Below are 13,658 nucleotides of genomic sequence, written 5' to 3' on the forward strand. Positions count from 1 at the left end.
AGAGGGAGAGGGATTTGTTGACGTAAATCTTGTCTCTGGGTTCCAAACCCCTCAGAGTAAATGCAAATAAGAAAATATATACAGAGAGAACCGCCGATTTCCCCTGAGGAGATCTTTTTTCAAGGAAGTAAAAGTCCATATTGGAAATCAATCCAGTTGTTTATACAGCAAGAAACCTCTGTTGGAAGTCAGTGGGAAGGAACATTGGAAGCAAACCATCAAATAGCAGAACAAAGGAAAAATATACCCAAACTATACATCCCAAGCTTATTGTTTTCAAATAATGGTTCTGATTCTGACCTCATCTGGCATAAATCAGGAATAATTTAGCATGTGTCAGCTGAACATCAGCAGCTCCAGGCAAACAAAACACAATGGAAGAGAAATCAGGAACAGACCCAACAGCTTCAATAAGACTCACCATGAACAACCAGCATGGGCAAGAAGCAAGGCAGGGGAAACATTAGGCAGCAGAAATTCTTCAAGTATTTTGCACGGACTTAACATGGTGCACCTGTGGCAATCTCCAGCCTACCATCTGGAAATGATGGCTATTCGCTTTAATATTTCTTTTGCCAGAAGAGCCCTGCCACACAATATCAGCCCTGAGGGAGATGGAGCCCAGGGTAGGAGGTGAGGGATTTGCCTCCCTTCCATTACCCAAAATGGGGGAAAGAGCATCAGGGTGCTGTGCCCACTGGAGGAAGCTTTCCACAGAGAGTTTAGGAGCCAGCTGTGATTTTACCAACTGGCTCTTCCTCCAGCCCAGCCTTGTTTGTCCCCAGCCTTCTGCTTAAACAGGTAATTGAATAGTGCTTTTGCTGAATTAAATAGAAGATCTGGGAAATAAGCAGCTCCATGCTGTAGAAATGAGGGGGAAAATTATCGATACATATGTCTGTGTAATGCTAACAGCTGTCAAGAAGTAAAAAGGAACAAAGCTGAAATGACACTGTTACACATCTCCATATAAAATTATTTCCCCATAGCCATCCCTGTTCCTTCATCTGCTACACCAGCAGGGGACCATTTCCTAGGTGGTGAATTAACTCATTAACATTATTCAGAGCTTTGATCGCTGAACAACGGCCCAAGGCCTGTTGGGTATTGTCCCTCTACCCCCTCGCAGACCTGCAGCCCCCTGTCCAGGCAGGCTCAGCCAGCAGTGCTGAAGGTGATGCTGATGGTGATGGCAGTGGTGATGGTGATGGCTCATGAGAAGGTGCAGGTGCCCCCAGCGGACCTCATGCCTTGCTCTGTGCACTGGTTTGGGGGAGCAGTGTCTGTTCTGAGGGTTGCCAGCCTGGTGGTGCCTGGATTCAGCCTCAGCTCACCCTTACTTCGAGCCAAGTCATCGTGCGAGCAAATGTGAGTAATGTAAACCCCAACAGGCGGCACAGTTGCAAAGTTTATTATGGACACAGGCTGATAGAAACGGAAAAACCCGTGCTTTATCTCCTCCTGTGTGGAGTGAAATCACAAGGGCATCTTGCCCTTGCTGCACAGCCACAGGCCCTTGGTGATGGCCGGGGACGGGGACTTGCCCTGGGCTGGCCACAGGCACAAAATGGCTGCAGCACCTCTGCTCGCCCAGCCACCGCAGGTCCTCGGCCTCCTCCAGCTGTCTCCTCCCTACAAGTGACCTCCGGCACCTCTCTGGGAAGGCTATCATCTTTTTGGCAGTATAAAGAAAAGCCACCAGGAGGCTCTTTCCGTTCTCTTTAACTGGCATACAGCTCAGTCTTTCACAAGGAAGTGTGCCCTGATGAGAGGGCTCTGGTCCTGTGACAACGCAGGCAAAGTTACAGGCCAGCATTCCTGGCCACCGGACCTTTAGAGGAATGGGTTTGTGCTCAGGAAGGGAAAGCTGTGTGCCCTTCCCAGGACATTTCTAAATTCTGTGTGACTACAGCCTTTCAGCCCAGGAGAACCAGGTTTCCTCACAGCCAGGGCTACGTGCGGTGTGAGGAAAGGGCCAGCCGCTCGGCCCTGCTCTGCGAGGGAAGCGCCAGCTGCTCTGCTGGACGCCTGCACCCACTGCTTTGTCTGTGCCCAGAGCTGTAAACATCACCCTGAGCGCTTCCCCAGGAAGGACGAGGACAACAAGCTGATTATGTGACAAAAACACCCAAAGTCCTGTTTTGAGAAAACTTCGTCCCCGGAGGAGAGCAAGGTCTGCGGGAGACACAAACAAGGCTGGAGCCAGCCAAGGGCTGCACCTGTCCCTTGTGCGTGGGAAGGGGGGAGATTGTGGGCTTAGGGCTCATGCACTGATAGCAACGGGCAGCTTTGCACAGTGTTTTGATGGGAATTGTACAGAGAGTGCCGCAGTTTTTAATGAGGGCTCTCCCTCCTTCTCATTTCCCTAGTGGAGAAGGGGTCACATCATCCTGACTGAACTTTAGAAAAACTTTGTATATCTACAAAGATTTGTGTCCAGTTTCCTCCATGTTAGTGCAACATTCCCAGTCACTTTCATGACAGCGGTGAAACAGACAGAGATTATAGAAATCTCATGTGCCATTAGGGCAATATTTTATTAAGTAAAAAGTCTTCTTTTCTCCTTGAGAGACAGTTCTCTCTAGTGCTCACAGATATTCTTACATTGTCAGCTCATATTTTTGTGATTCTTTCCAGGGGACTGGAAGAACCATATTAGCATGAGATAATTTAGACTTCTATTACCCTGCCTAAACTGTGGCACAAGGAGCACAGGTACAAACTGTAAATGCAAAGCAGCAGCTAAGTGCGCTGGAGGTCTCACTTGGTGCCTTGCAGAAATCCCTGTGGAGCAACATCAGCTACAGCTACCTCACTGCAAAGGCCCATCACTCAGGCCATGGCAATTCATTTTTAATCACAGGGGATGGAGCTGGTTGAGATGGCATCATACAAGAACACTGGAGAACAGGGGGATGTGCACCTCACAGCATTTAATGGGAGGACTAAGGCAGTTTACATGCCAAGGGGGAGAAAAGGCAATAGCAGAAGGAATCTTAAAACACTGCCCGTAGAGGAACTTCTCTGGGCCAAGTTATACCTTGAAAAGCCCAGCTCGTGTCCCTGCAGGATCAAAAGTGTCAGGGGCATATCCCTGAGATGTAAGTAAGTTTCTCCTCCTGCTTGGAAATCCCTAGGTCAGCTGTACACTGTCATCATTCTCCTGGAGGAAAGGGAAAAGTACATTCATCCAAAAGCCTCAGTTACTGGAAAGAGGGGTTTTCATCCTAAAATGTCCTGTTGCTGCCTCTACTGCTGGCAAGAGACATTGTGACCCTGCAAATGGCCAGCTTTCAGCCCTGGTAGTAATTTCTTTTCCCAAGGTCACCTGCAGGAAAACCAGAAATAGGAACAAAACATCCTGACTCCAAATCTTGCACTTTAATCATATGGCCACTGCCTCCCTCTTGCCTTTGCCAATTTTATACTGTCCTGCTTGCAGCGACATTCATGCTCCACAGCACCACTCTCCTCCAAAACGAAAATCAATAGAAGTCAACACTGATTTAAAAACCAAAGCAAATGAACTTTTCGGTAACTCTGACAATCACTCAGGAAGGACAAAAGCACTCCAGAGACCAACACCACACTGGGTTTCTAGGGCAGTGAGTGTTGTAGCCAGCCTGCTCTGCTTCCCTGTGCTGCTTCCACTATGAAAAACCAAACTCTTAAATCATGTTTTACACAAGAGAATATCAAAATCTACCATCCTGTATCAGCCTGGAGAAAGTAGGAGGGGGAGTATAATAGCTATAACTACCAGCTCTATTTATGTATCAGCCAGACCTATACTGCTGGATAAATATACTGTATGAAAATCCCTGGGAGAAGAGCGATTACGGTAAGAGTGGCTTATCTGCATGATATTTGATTAACAGATAAGGAGCTAAACAAACAGTGATTTCTGTTTGGCAACCTGTCCTGTTTCCTCCTTGAATGGTGGAATGTTTAAAAAAGAAAGCAAAAAGCCTATTTTTAGAAGCAGTGTGTTCTTGGCAATAACCCGTTCCCGCATCCCAGACAGCTGCCACCCGATGAAGGTTTGGGGAAGGAGAGCATCCACGCTGTTGGATGCCTCACTGGCCCCCTCCAGCCCCACAGCCACCACGCACAGCACCACGGCCACCACACCGGTACCTCCCAGGGGACCTCAGCAGCTAGAGGTGCAAGGCAAACCCAAGTCCCCTTGAAAGTAATAGCAAAGCTTCTGCTGAATTCAGTCAGGTCAGGGCACAGTCCACAGATGTTCTTAGCAAAGACCTCTCGTTTTTCGGAGGAGCTCGTCCTGCTCCTCCTGGCACCCTGCTCACCAGGTGAACCTGGGCGTGATGATTCACCCCAGGGATGAGGAAGACTCTGCTGGTGGTCAGGAGTGGTGGAGTCAATGCTGAAGGAGCACCTGCACGGCTGCCTGAGAGCAGACTGGGAGCTGACAATGGCAGAAAGGTAATTCAACTCTCTTTTGGAAAAAAATGCCTGTGGAAAACACTCCAATACATATAATTCACACCTGTTCTTTTTTGTTAGAAGCCTGGCCACAGGGTATGTATAATGATGAAAAATAGAAAAATTCTCTTATGGAAAAATGAACTATGCAACCTCAAAAATATCCCCTTCACATTAAAGATGTGTTTCTCTTATACAACTGAAGAAAATCCTGGTTGAAAGTGAACTGTTTTGTAGTTCACATTATGTTCTTTGCATCGAGTTGGAGGTGGCAGAACTTCTCAGGGGAGCCTCACACAGACATTTCATGGGTTTCCTTTTTTTTCCCCTTTTTTTTCAAGTCTTCTATGTGCAAAACCTAATGGCTTGTTTTTCTCTTTTCCCGGAGAGAAAAAATGATCCTGATTCAAAGCAGCACTGAAATACAAGGCTCTGCCAGATGTTACATAAACGATGATGTAATGCCAAAGTATTTCATTACACATGCAGCTCTGTTCTTCAGCCCAGCAGTGATTTATTACATTTTGTCAATCCCATTTTATGTACCCACATCATTTTTACATCATTTTTCTTCATGACATTGTTACATTCTCACAGAAGCACATAGAGATAACATCATAACAGTGCAGGCAATGAAGTTAGCATTTTACAAATAATGTTACTAATAAATAAGTATACCAGTGAGGGGGAAATGCTCTGTTTGAGAAAGTGAAAAGCAAATTTACCTTTGAATAATCTGATGGGGGGAAGAGGCCATAGTTCCAATAAGAAAATCGAGGCTGTATCCTCTCGAAGCATCTTCTGCCTTCATGCAGAACAGTGAGAAAATGCCTCTCTTGCCTCTTTTCAGCCTAATCTCACATTCTCTTTGTTTTCCTAATGTGCTCTGTGTGCTGCCAGCTAGATCTGATACACCAGCTGCTTGGTCAAAAAGATTCATCAGCGAGTGCAAGAAGATCAACACTTAAAATCTGTTTTGACCCTGAAATTTTCAAGCCATAAAATATATTAGCTTTTTATTTTTTTTCCTAATCTTCCTTGAAGATTTGTTAGAAAAAGCACACCCAGCAACATCGCTTGATATACAGAGAAAAGGAATTGCAGAAACAATAAGCTGAAAAGATATGAAGGTTGCATCAAAATAATGCAGCAGGATACTTAAAAGATGCATTCCTACAGAAATATGGTTAAAGAAAATAACCCCTCTGATGAGCTGAATGCCAAGAATCCTGTTAGATGACTGAAGCAGGGAAGGTATCTTTCCTAGCAGGCAGCCATTAACCTGCATCATGCAAAATGATGCAGTGAGAAGAGGCATCTAGTAATAATTTGAAGTTTCCTTGTTCTAAAGGACATGGTGCCAAATTCTGCTTTTTCTATGTCACCAGAAAATCAAATAAATCTGCTGTTTTAAATGGCATGTTCCCCTTTGGCATATAAAAGGCATATCCCCCTTTTAAGCAGAGTGTCTGCAGGACAGTATTTTTTACTTAGTGGTTAAGGAAAGGGTCAGCAGAAGACTCAATTATATGCTTAATTCTCGTTAATTTCAATGGTTAAGCACATGCACAGAAATTTGGCTAAACCAAAGCCTCCTTCTCCCGTTCTTTGTGATATGCTTGGGCCCTATTCCAAAGCCCATTATAATTTGTCAGAGGCCACCCACTGACTGCACGGTATCTTGGATTTCATTGCAGAGTACTCAGCCTACCCGAAAATGTCAATGTTTCGCAGAGACATGCTTCTGCACTTACATATAGCTGAGTGTTTCCCAAATGTGGATGTCAGAAGTAAGCTGTCCAGCTGTCCAGAAAGGAAGCATTGCTCTCTGCTCCAGGACATCTCTGAGTAGATGTCTGGTCCACAACATATTCTTACTGTCTAAAGCAAGCAGAGAGATAAGCTGGGGTTTATTTTGACTCTCTGCATGGGTTTCCGAACATTTTTAACTAATGCTTTAGTTGCATTGACAGGTTGGGACTTCCCATGTCCTCTTGTTTCTGTTCCCCAGCTGATGAGCCTCAATTTTCCAGCAAAGGTAAGGAGAGAGTACAAGTGGAGAAACCTCAACATACCACACATTGCCATCTCTAGTTAACACTAGATCTGGCCAAGCAGAATCTTTAAAACAAAAGTTAAGCCTTTCTGCAGTTGCTGTTTATGTACTCACAAAATGTAGACCCAACCAACCCCATCATTGCCATAAGTCATCTCTACTGCCATTAACTCAGAAGAGGGATGTGTGGGGAAGGGCAGGCAGGGAGAAGGGAAAGGACTTGCCCAAGGCTGTGCAGAAGATAAATGGCAGGGCCAGGAACAAAATCAGGTCTCCAAAGCCCCTTGCTATTACGGTTAAATGCCACCTGAGAGCAGAGCTTCATCTCCTCGGAGTAACTTCACTCAAAATACTCAGGGGTAGTTTTGGAGGTTTGGCCTCTTGACCAGCGTGCATCTCCAGGCACTCAGCAGCTGGTGCCTCAGCAGCGGGTGAGACATCCCTCAGCTGGTCAGAGGGCACGTTTCTGGCAGGGGCATGGGGAGCCTGCAGCCCCCCTCACCAGCCTTGAGGACGGTGAAGATGGACCAAATGGGACTCATCCCTTCTCGTGTCCAGCGGTGCAGGTGGAGGCTGAGCTGGGCAAGGTCCATGGGGTGACACCTGAGTTGGGGAGGAGGGACATGGTGCAAAAAGCAAATATGCATGCAACACAGCCATCTTCTCAGCCTGGTTCTGTGTGAGGATACGCAGAGATGAATAAAGAGCTTTTAAGGAAGCGTGGCATACACAAGGATACAACCCCTCAGCGGGTGCAGGCTGCTTTTCTTTTCTCATCGGAATTCCAAAAAAAAAAAAAAGGTTATTATCTAACTAGCCATGAGATTTAAACTGGGGCAAATAGGAGTTTGATTTCTTTTCAGATAAAAGAGATGTTACAAATGAGAATTTTATCTTGCATGGAGGCGTGACAAAGTATGAGACAGAATCCTTCTTGATTACAATCTTCCATCATTTTGATTTTATAATTACTGAATGGAATCAATCAGCTTTCAATTGTTACCTTGGCGAAAGATTAAAACATCATTACTTGTCATACATATTTCACACTTTAGCAAATTTTAATAAACTGAATGCATGAGAAATGGTCGTATTATCTTTCATGGCACTGGGATGCTAATGACATTTCTATTGATTTTAATTCACATTTGTTGGTCAAAATTACTCAGATTCAGGCAAGGCATGGGCTCCCATAATCAACACTAACAAATGAAGACTGCTGAGCACTGAAATGGCTAAAATGGAATCATTAATCAGAAATATCATAAAATAATTGCCAATGAGCTAGGGAGGTCTTATCTTTCTAATGATCATCCTTTATGGTATATCGATCCGTATATAATTGGTACATGTTGGTGATCTCTCCATGAGAGTGCTAAGGTGGAAGCAAGGGGCAGCACCACAAAGCAGGTGACACAAGACAACCATGGAAAGATGTCCTGTGTGCAGCTGCCTGTCAGCACCCAGAGCCATGGTGGCCACTTTCACTGCCCCAGCTGGCTTGGTGGGAAAGACTTCAGACCCCCCAGACAGCGGCATCCCCTGCCAAATCCCAGCTGGTGCCAGCACTGGCGGCTACACCTGCCATGGCAGTTCACAGCGCGCTGTTCAGCTGTGCCAGCCTGGTCCATGCAAGACCATGACACATCTCCCGTAAATACAGAGACAGGGAGCATCCACCAGACACCGTGGGGTCTCCAACAAGGGTGTCTCCTCCTGGTGAGCCACAGTAACTCATGGGGCTGGGCAGGGCAAGCTTACAGTCCTCAGTGGTGCACACAGACCTTAGAGGAAACACTGAGGATGACACAACAGCCTCATAAAAATGCATTATATCATACTGTGGTTCTCATGCTTATAACATGGAACCTCCTTTTTATCACTATTTGAATAGTAAGACCATGACCACCTCAGTTCCTGTCGATTTTCCTGTGTGTTTCTACACACAGCAAAAGTTGAAAAAGCCTCCAGCTTTGACACATTGCTTTAAATACCTTTAGATACAATTTATAGGACAATATGCTTCTCTCACTACATACACTGTGATTAAACCAATAGTCCAAGCTATCCTAAATAGCCCTGTCAATTTAGACAAGCAGACATACTCAATATTCCTGAAAACCAAGCCACGCTGATACACCAACAGACTCAGAACCTTACCTTGAAGGACACAGTTTTGGGAATCCATTCCAACCAGCATTTTTATGCTGAATCATGTTTTGTTATTTGAAATCATATTGGTGCTTTCTCTTCCACTTCTAAGCAAGACTAAATAGCAAGGTGATGTCATTAGGTCTTGAATTACTCAGAGATCATTACAATTATCAATACACTACAGAACATTTACTAATATACTCTGAAATATTATAAATAATTAAAACTTAAATACATTTGTTGAATTAATAGAGCACATTTTGTGATACATTTTTTCGTTCTTCTCCTATGGTCCAATACTGGGATGCTATTAGCCTACAGTTCTGCAAGCTTTTAAAAATCAACTTAGAGAAAGCCCTTGAGATGTGCCATTAACACCAACAGAGCCTACTGCCTACTACTGATCTCCTTGAGCTCCTGTGCCAGTCAGCGGAGTTAGGTAGGTTTATCACCATGTAGGGCAACTCAATAATACTGCTCCAAGCTTTATTGTTTTAATGTGTACTCACAGACACATGCAATTCACTGATTTACAGCAGTATCTCACCAGTCACAGAGCACGTTAGAGAAATCGTAACTTAGCCAAACTACCAGCTGATCTCCGCTATTACCACCAGAAACCTTCATTGTCCCTTCTTCGTCATCACCAACCATAAACATGGGTGGGTTTATGTCAAACAGCGGTACTATAAGTCATGTTTTAAATGTGCATGATGCAAAACAGCATGTTTAGTAGTGCCCTTAATGGGGGTGTGTTTCTTCTAGTGGTGCTGTGTTTTTTGTTTCTCAGGTCTCCAGCACAGCAGTATGGATGTGCTGTTGCATCCCTTTAGGAAATGCTACAGTCTGAGATCCAGCTTTACCAGGTGTAGAAGACGTATACCTGCTGTGGTATACATGTGGTTTCCTCTTAGAAACCATGCAGCATCCTGTTACACAATTATGTGCATACCTAACAATTCAACAGGCCCTGCCCTAAAAATTGCTAACTCATTTGCAAGTCATCATAGAACAGCAAATAAAATAGAATATACCCATCATTCACTGCAAATCATTTAACTACATAAAGAAAGTGAGATATAGGTCCTTAGAAAACAAAATCTGGTGAGTTCCTCGATATATTCCTGCTGAAAACAGAAGTCAGGTTCCCTGCACCCCCTTCATCACAGAGATTATCAGTCAGCCAGTTCCAGCTCCTCCAAGAACAGGCAAGCTGGTCCTGAGTCTCTGTTCTGCAACGTACATTATTGAATGAAATCCAAAGATATCAGGAGGAACTAGAGGGATCTCTCTACAGTTTGGCATGGACGAGCAGACTTTTATGGACAACATGAACAGCAAACATAAGAAAGATATTCAAAAAGCTGCATCGGCTGAAAGTCTGGTTCTTAAGTGTTTTAAAAAATATATCAGGGTTGAGTACATCGCACTGGGTCATGTTACAGGCTTGAGCACTACATTTCAAGGCTATTCACATCATGCTTTCCTTATACTTTACCTTTCCTACAAGACATATCTGCTAAGGCATTCCTGTAAACAGCAGAAACATTTCAAAAGCCAATAAGCAATTTGAGATCAAACTCTGCTAAAGGTAGAACGCAAATATATGTGACAGGAAAATTGAACTGAGCTTGGAGCCATAAAGAAGGGAAACACAGAAACACCCCCTAACCTTAACCCACTGCTCTGGACCAGCACTACCAAAAAACTGTAAGCATTGACTACAAATACGAACCTTCTCCCATTCCAGGATGATAAAATATGCTTCCCTTGTCCACTTGCACTTCTTGAGAATGGGAGAGACAATAACCCCTGACTGCTTCAGCAGAAGCACATAATACACTGTTTCTTGACACTTTTTCATGCTTAAAAATCACTTTTCCAAGCAAAGCTGCTCTTGCATTTCCCTTCAATTTGAGGCCCCAGGCAAGCTCTCCCAAAAAACTTGTTCACATCCATAAAATCAAGAAATTCCAGCCTCTGAATTTCCTTGGTAACTGGTGAGCAGCCAGGAAAACATTCTCTCATATCAGCTCACAGGATTTCACATCTTCACCAGGAAAATGTGGCACCACGAAAACAAAACAGCACTAACTCACCAGGAAGTCGGCAGCATTTTTCTTCCGATTATAGTGTCTCTGGAATAACCAGGCACTGTCCTTCATGTCCAAAAGTACAAGAAAAGACACTGAGTTTTATCTTGTTGATGATTTGTTGATTAATGGTTTCCTAACAGTCGAGGTCATTTACTGCATATCCAGCATGACTGATGCAACATACTGTGGTAATAATCTCAGATCAGAGGGACATCAAAAATGAGCCTTGAGGACAAAATTCTCCCATTCCCATTCCCACTTAATGGCCATTTATGAAGCCACAACAAGCCTCCAAGTGCACCTTGAAACACCAGATTTAAGCCTCGGAGCCTGACTTGCAAAGTAAAATAAATGCAGAAGAGTTTACTTGCTGTATGTTTCTACCTTTAGAGGCCTCTTATGGTATCACTACTTAAAAAAAAAAAAAAAAAAATCAATAAAATTACAGCAGTGACACAAAACCAATAAAGCAGATAAATTCAGAGTTGAGGAATCACTCTTACACTGCATCAGTCCCTAAGAGAATAAAACATGTTGCTAAACTAAAGCCTCATTAAGATCTCATGTACTCTTCCTGTTTTCCTTTCCATGGTCACTGGTTACCAGGGCTTCTCCTTTCTAATCAGTTCCTCTTTAATATTTTGCTCATACTGGGTGAAATGTTGGCTCTAGAGCCAGTGTGAGATTTTCCATTTACTTCAGCAGGACCAAGACCTCACACTCTGAGTGTACTGTGCCTGTAGCTTGGCATAGCCCTGTGGTGCCCCTTCTGCCCTGCACTGCTGCCCGCCGTGTGCCCTTGCCAAACCTCTGCCGACCAGATATCCCTAAAGCCCCATCAGCTGCAATGAATTCCTGTCTTTTACTGAGCACATGGCTCGTGTATGTGTATGTGTATGGACAGGGAAACAGATACCGATACGGATATGGGTACTGATGTACACATACATATCTCTGATTCCAAAGAGGGAAGGTACGTTCACCTAAACCAGCGACTTGGAATATGTATGGATTCGACAGCTGTGCCTGCTCATGCAGCTGTCCCGGGTGTATTAGGCCATGGCACCAGCCACAGTGCTGCCCAGAGACCCAGCTGCACAGCCCAGGCCACTTCAAAGCAACAGGACACTGGAGAGGTGTATTCTCCTCATCCAGAAGCTTCACCTCCCCTCTGCTCTAAAGCAGGTGGGATTTGGACTGCAGTTCCTGAGGTCTGATGCTCACTCAGGGCCATGGGGAGAGCCAGGGGGATGACCCATCATTGAGGGGCAGAGGTCTCCAAGGGATCTCGTTTCAACCTTTATCCCAACATTTATCCAGTCATGGACTGACACAAGTCCATCAGCACTCGTGGGGAAGAGACAGAAATGGGTTTCAGGGCTGGGGAGGGGACGAGAATGAATCAGACTCTCTCTCATAACTTGTTGATTTTTCCTTTTCTGTTAAAACCATAATACACTTTTAATATCTTTATAGATGTATATGGAAGTGTCAGTTCTGTTGTTGTTATGTACTGTTAAAGAAGCTATAAATGCCTTATGACTCAAGGATCTCCAGCCAGAAGAGTAGAGCTTAAAAATGGAACAAAATTGCCATCCATAATTTAAATGGGCAGCATGCCCATTGAAAAATGCTTTTCAATTTAAACTCTATTAACAGGAAATTAGAGATCTCCCATCACAGGGTTATTGTTTATTTTAAAAGAAAAACTAAGAACATAAAAATACTATCAGCACAAATGTTTGATAGACCCAGAAATAAATTAAACCATTTTATTATGTCTTTTACCCCCAGTATTTATCTTATAGTTTCCAACAATTTAAATATATGCAGAGACAAAACTACCAAGGATGGAGTGCAAATTGAAATTTAGGGCCGACTTCTTGCTGCTCTGAAGTCAGTAACAGAACTGCCACTGATGTCCATATGATCAGTATTTAGACTAGGGTGTTTGTATTAACAGTACAGCTACTACAAAAAGGGCTGACCCTTGACTCTTTGCATGACTGATCTATTGTTGTCTAGAGGAGATCACCACTATCACCATGCGTAAAACAACATTTTCTTTCCTGCTGCCTGGATTCACTTGTAAAAAATAAAAAATAAATAGATATAGACATAATGTATATGTATTTTAGGAATGAAAGCCTGTATACATTCGTATGTAGCTGTGGGTGCAGCTGACTGTGTGTCAGCATATGTAGCCATTTTAACTATCAAAATGGTAAAAAGACCATAACATAGACGGGAAGCTGAGTCTGGGATTCAGTTCTTGTTAATTACTAGTGCAATGTAGGGTTCAGCAAAACAGGTGACTCAATATTCCAACTGCATTTTTATTTGCAGAGCAACCAGTAGCCTGAGGCATAATTTTAAAGTGTCCAAAACTACCTGGTTTAGAAAAATGACAACATCACATGCCTTTTCTTCCAGGAAAGATTCTGAAAGTTCCTCATTCCAGTCTGGCCAGAAATATAATACTGTCAATCTTTCTTATAACACTTGAGTTCTTCTGTTGCTAATGTCTAAAACCAAGAAGTATAAAGTGGGGGGGGGGGGGGGGGGGGGATGTTGTGAGGAGGAAAGAGAGAACAAAAAGGCTAGCTAGAATTTTGCAAACCTCAAGGAAATCACAAACCATAATTGCAATGACAATTAGAATGTTCCTAGTCATTGCAAGAGAGTTCCTGGCTGTCTTCAGTTTGAGTATTATTTTTGATTTTCATATGAACTGTATTAGCTCAGTCATCTCTCGATCTAGTTTTATCAGTTTGCTTTTCCCATACTGTGTTTTTAGCAAAGAATTTCCACATGTTTACAGTAAAGAAACGTGACTTGTAGCAGTATGGGGCTGCTTGTTTTTCTAGCTCATATCCCCTGTCATATGCCCTGAAGGCTTGGTCTCT

General features: G+C 43.7%; 1 long non-coding RNA gene across 1 annotated transcript in view; it reads right to left on the minus strand.

Annotated features, from left to right (window-relative positions):
* Positions 1-11,113, minus strand: part of LOC308185198 — a 68,005-nt gene extending 56,892 nt beyond the window's left edge. The window contains exons 1-3 of the long non-coding RNA XR_013943185.1: positions 10,756-11,113; positions 8,663-8,770; positions 5,172-7,177 (exon numbers count right to left, since the gene is read on the minus strand). This is a non-coding gene — a long non-coding RNA (uncharacterized lncRNA). The remainder of the gene's footprint in view (positions 1-5,171; positions 7,178-8,662; positions 8,771-10,755) is intronic.
* Between the last annotated feature and the right edge of the window lie 2,545 nt (positions 11,114-13,658).

The sequence above is a fragment of the Anser brachyrhynchus genome, assembly GCF_964034855.1.
Source record: "Anser brachyrhynchus genome assembly, chromosome: Z".
NCBI lineage: Eukaryota > Metazoa > Chordata > Aves > Anseriformes > Anatidae > Anser > Anser brachyrhynchus.